Source organism: Heptranchias perlo, unplaced genomic scaffold, assembly GCF_035084215.1.
Source record: "Heptranchias perlo isolate sHepPer1 unplaced genomic scaffold, sHepPer1.hap1 HAP1_SCAFFOLD_147, whole genome shotgun sequence".
NCBI lineage: Eukaryota > Metazoa > Chordata > Chondrichthyes > Hexanchiformes > Hexanchidae > Heptranchias > Heptranchias perlo.
In genome coordinates this window covers 1078529-1085715 of record NW_027138722.1, presented here as the reverse complement: position 1 = coordinate 1085715, position 7187 = coordinate 1078529, and the positions used below count along the sequence as shown (strand labels likewise).

Genomic DNA, 7187 nt, shown 5'->3' with positions numbered 1-7187 from the left:
AAGCTCAAACAAAAGCAAGTCTCCCTCTGAAAAGCCAATGCCAACCATCCAAGACGTCATTAAATTACAGGAGGACGCTCCTGGCTGTGACAAGAAATTGTGGTAAAAACTTGGTTGTACTTATGACTGTGTGTCTAAATTGTGGGTTACCCCTGCAGGGCAGACTTGTATGTCAGATGAATTAGCATTATGGGTTATTGAATGTGTACACTTTGCAACTCATTGTTGTGCCACGGCTACTAGTGATACACTGCTGGCTACTTGGTGGCATCCTAGGTTGCAAGCCCTAGCCCAGAGCATCAGCAGTCGTTGCCTCATTTGTCAACAACACAACCCTGGAAAGGGAGTGCCTTGCGAATGGGGAAAGACCCCTTTGCCGGAAGGTCGCTTTGAGACCCTCCAAATGGACTACATTGAGTTGGAAAGATGTCAGGGTTATAAATATGTTTTCGTCATTGTTGATGTATTTAGTAAATGGATAGAGGCCTATCCGACAACGGATAACAAAGCCTCCACTTCTGTAAAAGTTCTGATGAAAGAGATCATCCCTAGGTACGGAATTCCAAATCAATTGAGTTCCGATAACGGCCCTCATTTTGTGGGTCAGGTGAACAAGGAATTCTGCATCCAGATGGGCATTAAACAGCAGCTACATTGTGCTTACAGACCACAAGCCGCTGGGTTGGTTGAACGTGCTAATCAGACTTTGAAAAATAAACTGGCTAAACTGCAGGCAGAAACTGGTACTACTTGGCTTAATCTTCTTCCTATAGCCTTATTTCAGATACGTACTACCCCAGCTGGGATAGCACGGTTAAGTCCTGCTGAAATTATATATGGGAGACCCCTCAAGACCCCGTGGAATCAAAATGTTCCGAAAACCGTCCACTTTCGCCACATGACAACAGAAATGACTAACTATATTTTATCATTAACTAAGGCATTGAGAAGCCTCCATTCTCGGGTACGAGCTGCCTACGTCGAACTTCCTCCTGTAGCCAGTCCGTCTGAAATCGAACCGGGAACGTACGTGTTAATCAGGAATTGGACAAGGAAAGGACTGGAACCTCGTTGGGAGGGGCCCTACCAGGTCTTACTCACCACCCATACCGCTGTGAAGGTAGAGGGGAAGAGTGCATGGGTTCACCTCCACCACTGCAAAACTATCAGTCAAATTTAAGATGCTAACTTCTCTTTTCTCTTAAGAAATCTTCCCTATACAGGTATCGTGACCAGCCATGGAAGTCTTGCCTTGGATCTTCTGCCTTGGACTCTTGCTGACCCTGGGAGTAACCAAAAGGAGATCATGTCGACGGGACCAGCCTAAACGCATATACCACCTGTGACAAGCAGACGTACTTCGGTGCAACGATGATGACCCAGAGGGTTTTGGAAGATGGAACGTCACCCGTATGGGCAAATGTACCGGGCTCCTGAGGCAGCCCCACCGTACACTGGAGATGGGAGGTCGATCAGATGGTGTCTTACCCTGTCATTGGACTGATTGCAAATATGATTATGTCTGTAAACGTGAAGAACAAAGGTCCCCTGAGTTGTGTCAACAAGAGAGAGATACACAGAGGCACGATCGGTACTTAAGATTTAACCAAGAGAGAAAGCATAATGGGTTCGCCCCTATGGAGATTTTTTGACTATCTAAGATTTGAAGGTTCCTTGGGGGAAGATTCGTTAGACTGGCTTTTCAGTGGCTCATGGGAATCGTATCTAATGCATGGATTAGTTATTCTGAATGCAGCAATACTTATTTTCGCCATAATTGTTGTTTCCATCAAAATCCGCGGTACGGTAGACAAATCGCAGGATCCCAAAGATGCTAATTGTAAGACAGGCCGAAGTATGTGACAAGAAGGAAACAGAGGATGTAGTAGAAAATGATGTGCACAAAGAATTTGATAGATTGAATAAAATGAATGTGATCTAGTATAAACCCCTGCAAGACAGAATTGCTGAATGGGCAAAGATTAGTTATCATAAAATGATAAAAGGGGGAAATGAGAATGTCTAACGAATAAGAATGTCCAAGTGGCAAAGAATGAGAATGTATAAGTGGCAAAGTATAGAATGAGAATGTCTAAGTGGCTAAGTAGAAAAGTAGTAATAGGACAAGCAAGGGTTCATTTGAAGCTGCCTAGGTTAGAACAATGGGCCCCTTCAAGGCTAATAGTGAGATGAGTAACTCGTTAGATGTTGGGGTCTGCTTATGCTCATCATTGACATGTTGCCATTAGGGAGTAGGGAGTTTGGTGTAGGTGTCTCTGTGCAGCTGGGTGATCAATAGAAATAATGAGCTTAGTGAAGCCAGAGACCATTCCAGGTTATCTGATAAGGATGTGAGATGATTGGGGGAAAACATTCCAAGCTAGGAGTTGAAGAGACATTCATCTATGTCTGTCACTGCGGCGTGATCAGCTAACTGTATTGTCCATGATTGGCCTGTAGTGAGGTAACCCCTCATGGCCAACCTTTGCCAGGTTTATGATTGGTATTGACCCTCATGCTAACAATGTTCCAACCCCAATTGAACTGTATAAACGTGTGTGTTTTCTGTATGTTCTTTGTTTTGTTCTGCCAGCATAGGTGGGACTCTATCGGGAGTCCAGATCAATGCTGCAGACCAAGTTCCAAGTTCGACTCTAATAAAGTTATTGTTGAACCGCAACGGTGTGTTCGACTCCGAATTTGCTGAACCAGACTGAGGGAAAAGAATCGAGTTCATCAGTGTGACCCATCCAGTTGAAGAAGTCGCACCCGGAAATCTCACGGTGTGACCCGTCGTTAAAGGGGCCTCACCCTGTGTTCTCATGTTTTGACCCGCCCACTTAACGTGGCCTTACCCTGAGATCTCAAAGTTTTACCCGTCCAGTGAAAAGAGCCTCATCCTGTGATCTCACGGTGTCACCCGTCCAGTTAAAGAGGCTTCACCCTGAGATGTCATGGTCTGACACCTCGAGTTAAAGGGAACTCATCCTGTGATCTCCCGGTTTGCCCTGTCCAGTTATAGGGGCCGCACCCTGTGATCTCACGGTTTGACCTGTCCAGTTAAAGGGACCTCACCCTGTGATCTCACGGTTTGACCCGCCCAGTTAAAGGGACGAGCGAGAGAGAGGCAAAGGAAATTGTCCCAGCTCCAGAAAAGCATGCAGGATCTGCTCCAGCTGCAGTCGATGGGGATCGATGTCGGGGAGGAACTCAGGGAGGTGAAGAGCCAGAAAGTCTCACTCTTCATTCCCGAGGCCTCGAAGATCACCTTTCGGTCCAGAGTCCGGTCCGTGGGGCAGGGCGAGAAGAGCTCGCGCTTCTTCTTCCAGAAGCTGCACAGAGAGACCTCTGGTGATCAGCAGCCTGAAGGAGGAAGAGGGCTCGGTGACGCCTTCACAGACCGACATACTGAGGATCAGCAAGTCCTTTTATGCCGGACTGTATAACGCAAAGCCCAGAGACAGCACGGCCTCTAAATCCTTCCTGTCCTCTGTCACGGAGGTCTTAGAGGACAGCGACTGGGAGAGCCTGGATCGACCACTGACCTTGGACGAGCTGACAAAGGCCGTCCAGTCCTTCGAGAAGAGTAGAACTTCGGGGAGCGATGGTTTACCGGATGAGTTGTACTCGGCTCTGTGGGACTGGATAGGCCCAGACCTATTGGATGTGTACGGGGGTTTGCTTCTGGCTGGCAGCATGTCAGAGACCATGAGGAAAGGCATCATCACCCTCATCTACAAGGAGAAAGGGGAGAGGGAAGAAATCAAAAATTGGTGACCCATTTCCTTGCTAAATGCCAACTACAAGATTCTGTCGAAGGCCATCGCCAACAGGCTCGAGTCTGTTCTGGAGCGGGTGATTCCCCCTGATCAGACCTGTACTGTACCCGGCAGGAAGTTCTCTGATATCCTTGTGCTGCTCAGGGATACGATCGCCTACGTGCAGAACAGAGGGGTGAACACCTGCCTCACCAGCCTGGACCAGGATAAGGCCTTCGACAGAATATCCCATGCATACATGATTGATGTGCTATCCAAAATGGGGTTTGGGGAGGGAATCCGCGATTGGATCCCACTGCTCTACACGGACATCCATTGCACTGTCCTAATCAATGGGCGGGAGTCGAAGAGATTCCCGATCTGATCTGGAGTCAGGCAGGGCTGTCCTCTCTCTGCGGTCTTGTTCATGTGTTGTGTCAAGCCATTTGCTGCGTCCATCAGAAAGGACACAGGTATCAGGGGCATGACGATCCCAGGCAGTGGAGGCTGTCAGGTTAAGGCTTCCCTCTACATGGATGACGTCACCGTCTTTTGCTCCGATCAGCACTCGGTCCAAAGACTGATGGACATCTGCGATCATTTCGAGCTAGCTTCGGGGTCCAGAGTGAACCGCAGTAAGGGTGAGGCCATGTTCTAGGGCAGGTGGGAGACCCAATCCTTTGTCCCCTTCACCGTCAGTTCCGACTGCCTGATGGTGTTGGCGATCTTGTTCGGAAGCCCCAGGCCTCCACCAAGAAATGGGAGGAGCGGATTGCCATGGCTAAACAGAAGCTTGGTATGTTGGGGGGACGCTCTCTCTCCATTACTGGTAGGGACCTGGTGATGAAGTGTGAGTACTCGCGGTTTTGCTCCACGTGGCCCAGGTCTGGCCCATTCCCCATAGCTCCATCAGCACAGTCACCCGAGCTATCTTCCACTTTGTCTGGAGGTCGAAGGTAGAATGTGTCCACAGGGACACCATGTACAAGCCCCGAGACAAAGTCGGGGGGGGGGGGGGTGGGGGAGGAGAGTCCAAAAATGCTGCCCTGATCCTGATGGCTACTTATGTGTGTGGTTGCCTCCGGATGAGTGTAGAGCCCCGGTCCGCAAACACCAAGTCCCACGACCTGCTGAGTTTCTACCTGTCGAATACACTGAGAAAATTGGGTCTGGTCATGCTGGCCGTTCCCCACAACTGTCTCAGGTGGAGAAGTTCCTGAGGAGGAACCACTTCGACCACAAGGCCATCAGACAGTGGTCGTTCTGGGGGTCCTGCAGGAAAAGGAGAGGGTGGATCCGATCGGGCACTTTCCCGCCCAGATGGTTGAAGCCATTTGGCAGAACGTCTCGTCGCCGGAACGGACCAACAGGCACCGGGATGTAGCCTGGATGGTGGTGAAAAGGGCCCTCCCAGTGCAGTCATTCCAACACGCACGGAATCTCAGCAGCACCTCGAGCTGCCTTCAAGGCTGCAACGGGGATGAGACCATCGTCCGTCTCCTGGTGGACTGGACCTTCACGCAGAATGTGTGGAGAGAGATACGTTGGTATCTGTCCCAGTTCATCCCCAACACCTCGGTAACACAGGACGCTGTGCTCTACGGATTGTTCCCCAGGACACACACCGAGACAGATATCAACTGCTGCTGGAAGACCATCAACTCGGTGAAGGAGGCCTTTTGGTCCTCCCGAAACCTGCTGAATTTCAACCTGAGGGAGCTGTCCACGACTGAGTGTTGCCTACTGGCACACTCCAAGGGGAAAGGCTACTGTATGAAGTCATCCCACCCTTTATTATACAGAATGTGTTATAAGATATGTAGTGTGTTTTGTATTGAAATAATGGGATCATTGTGTGTGCGATCTGTTTTGTATTGTTTTGAATTGAAATTGCGACTTTTACACTGAACTGTATGTATCCTTAAATTTTATGAAATGAAGTATATTTTGAAAATGAAAAGAATTGATGCTCAAAGGTAATCCTCTGAGCAGCGAGAGACCTGTCCGACTGACTGAGAGAAGTATTTTTTTTTATCTGAAAGTTCGTGCGGTTTGACGTGTTGTTGCTCAAACGCGCTCCCTGCTGGTGAGCAGAGGCAAATGCTTGAGCAAAACAGCTGTGTTCGGACAGACACCGAAAGCATTAAGGTTTGAGAAAGGAAAAGCGCCAACATTTTAAGCAGGAAGCAGTCTGTAAAGTTAAGAAAGCGGCCTTGAGCTCAATACCGCTGACTCCAAAAGCACGCTCATTATTTTGAGCCGGAGTCAAACCAATGATTTAATAGCGATTTTGCTTTCAAGTTTTTATCTCTACAAGTTTTCCGCACTACCAGCTGAGCGATCGAAGGGAAGCAGCAAAGATTGCTCTCTTTGGTGATTGTTCACTGTGCGCCTTTTGACACTCCCGGACTTGTGGAGTCACGGGTGCATGACCGAGACTGACTCGGTACCTGCTCATACCGTAGCGCTGTGGGAATGTGAGCTGCTACTTGCTCGGCCAGTGGAGCAATGGGTAACGTGTCTGATCAGGATTCAGAAGTTTGTTGGTTCAATTTCGACCTGGATGGATGGTTTTTGCAAACTGTCGATCAGTTTATGACTTTACAACTTGCAAACTGTCCTAGTTGGTAATGCTGCCTGGCAAGTGCGTTATCAAGTGCCTTCTTAGCGCAGTAGGTAGCGCGTCAGTCTCATAATCTGAAGGTCCTGAGTTCGATCCTCAGAGAAGGCATCACAAAACTTTTCTTTCCATCTCTGACCTCATCTTTCCATAACACCAAAATCAAGAATGTTTGCTTCCTGCAGCACACCAAAAGATTTGCTGCCCCTTGACCTCTCTGTACCGTAGCACGCAGTGAAGCATAAGAAGTACATGGACCATGGGCTCGCTGAAAACTGACGCCACTTTTGTTTCTGGACAATTGACCCAAGTCAAAAGGTGAGTGGAGAATGCAAGAATCCATCCTGCTAACTCTCACGTGCTCAGAGAGCACTCGACCAGAATCATCGAAAAATTACAGCACGGAAGGAGGCCATTCGACCCATCGAGTCCGCTCCGGCTCTATGCAAGAGCAATCAAGCTAGTTCAACTCCCCCGCCCCATCCACGTAGCCCTTCCAATTTTTGCCTTTCCATGATTGAATCACCCCCTCGGGCAGTGCATTCCAGATCCTAACCACACCCTGTGTACAAACGTTTTTCCTCATGTCACCTTTGGTTCTTTTGCCAATCACCTGAAATCTATGCCTTCTGCCCCTTGAACCTTCCGCCAATGGGAACTGTTTCTCTCTATATGCTGTGTCTGGACCCTTCATGGTTTTGAAAATCTCTATCAGATCTCCTCGCAACCCTCTCTGTTCCAAGGCGAACATACCCAGCTTCTCCAGTCTATCCACGTAACGAAAGTCCCTCATCCCTGGAATCATTGTA

At 48.7% G+C, this 7187-nt stretch overlaps 1 non-coding gene across 1 annotated transcript; it reads left to right on the top strand.

Annotated features, from left to right (window-relative positions):
• Positions 1 to 6416: 6416 nt before the first annotated feature.
• On the top strand, positions 6417 to 6489 carry trnam-cau (transfer RNA methionine (anticodon CAU)). The gene has a single exon. It is a non-coding gene; the product is annotated as a tRNA-Met (tRNA).
• Positions 6490 to 7187: the final 698 nt, after the last annotated feature.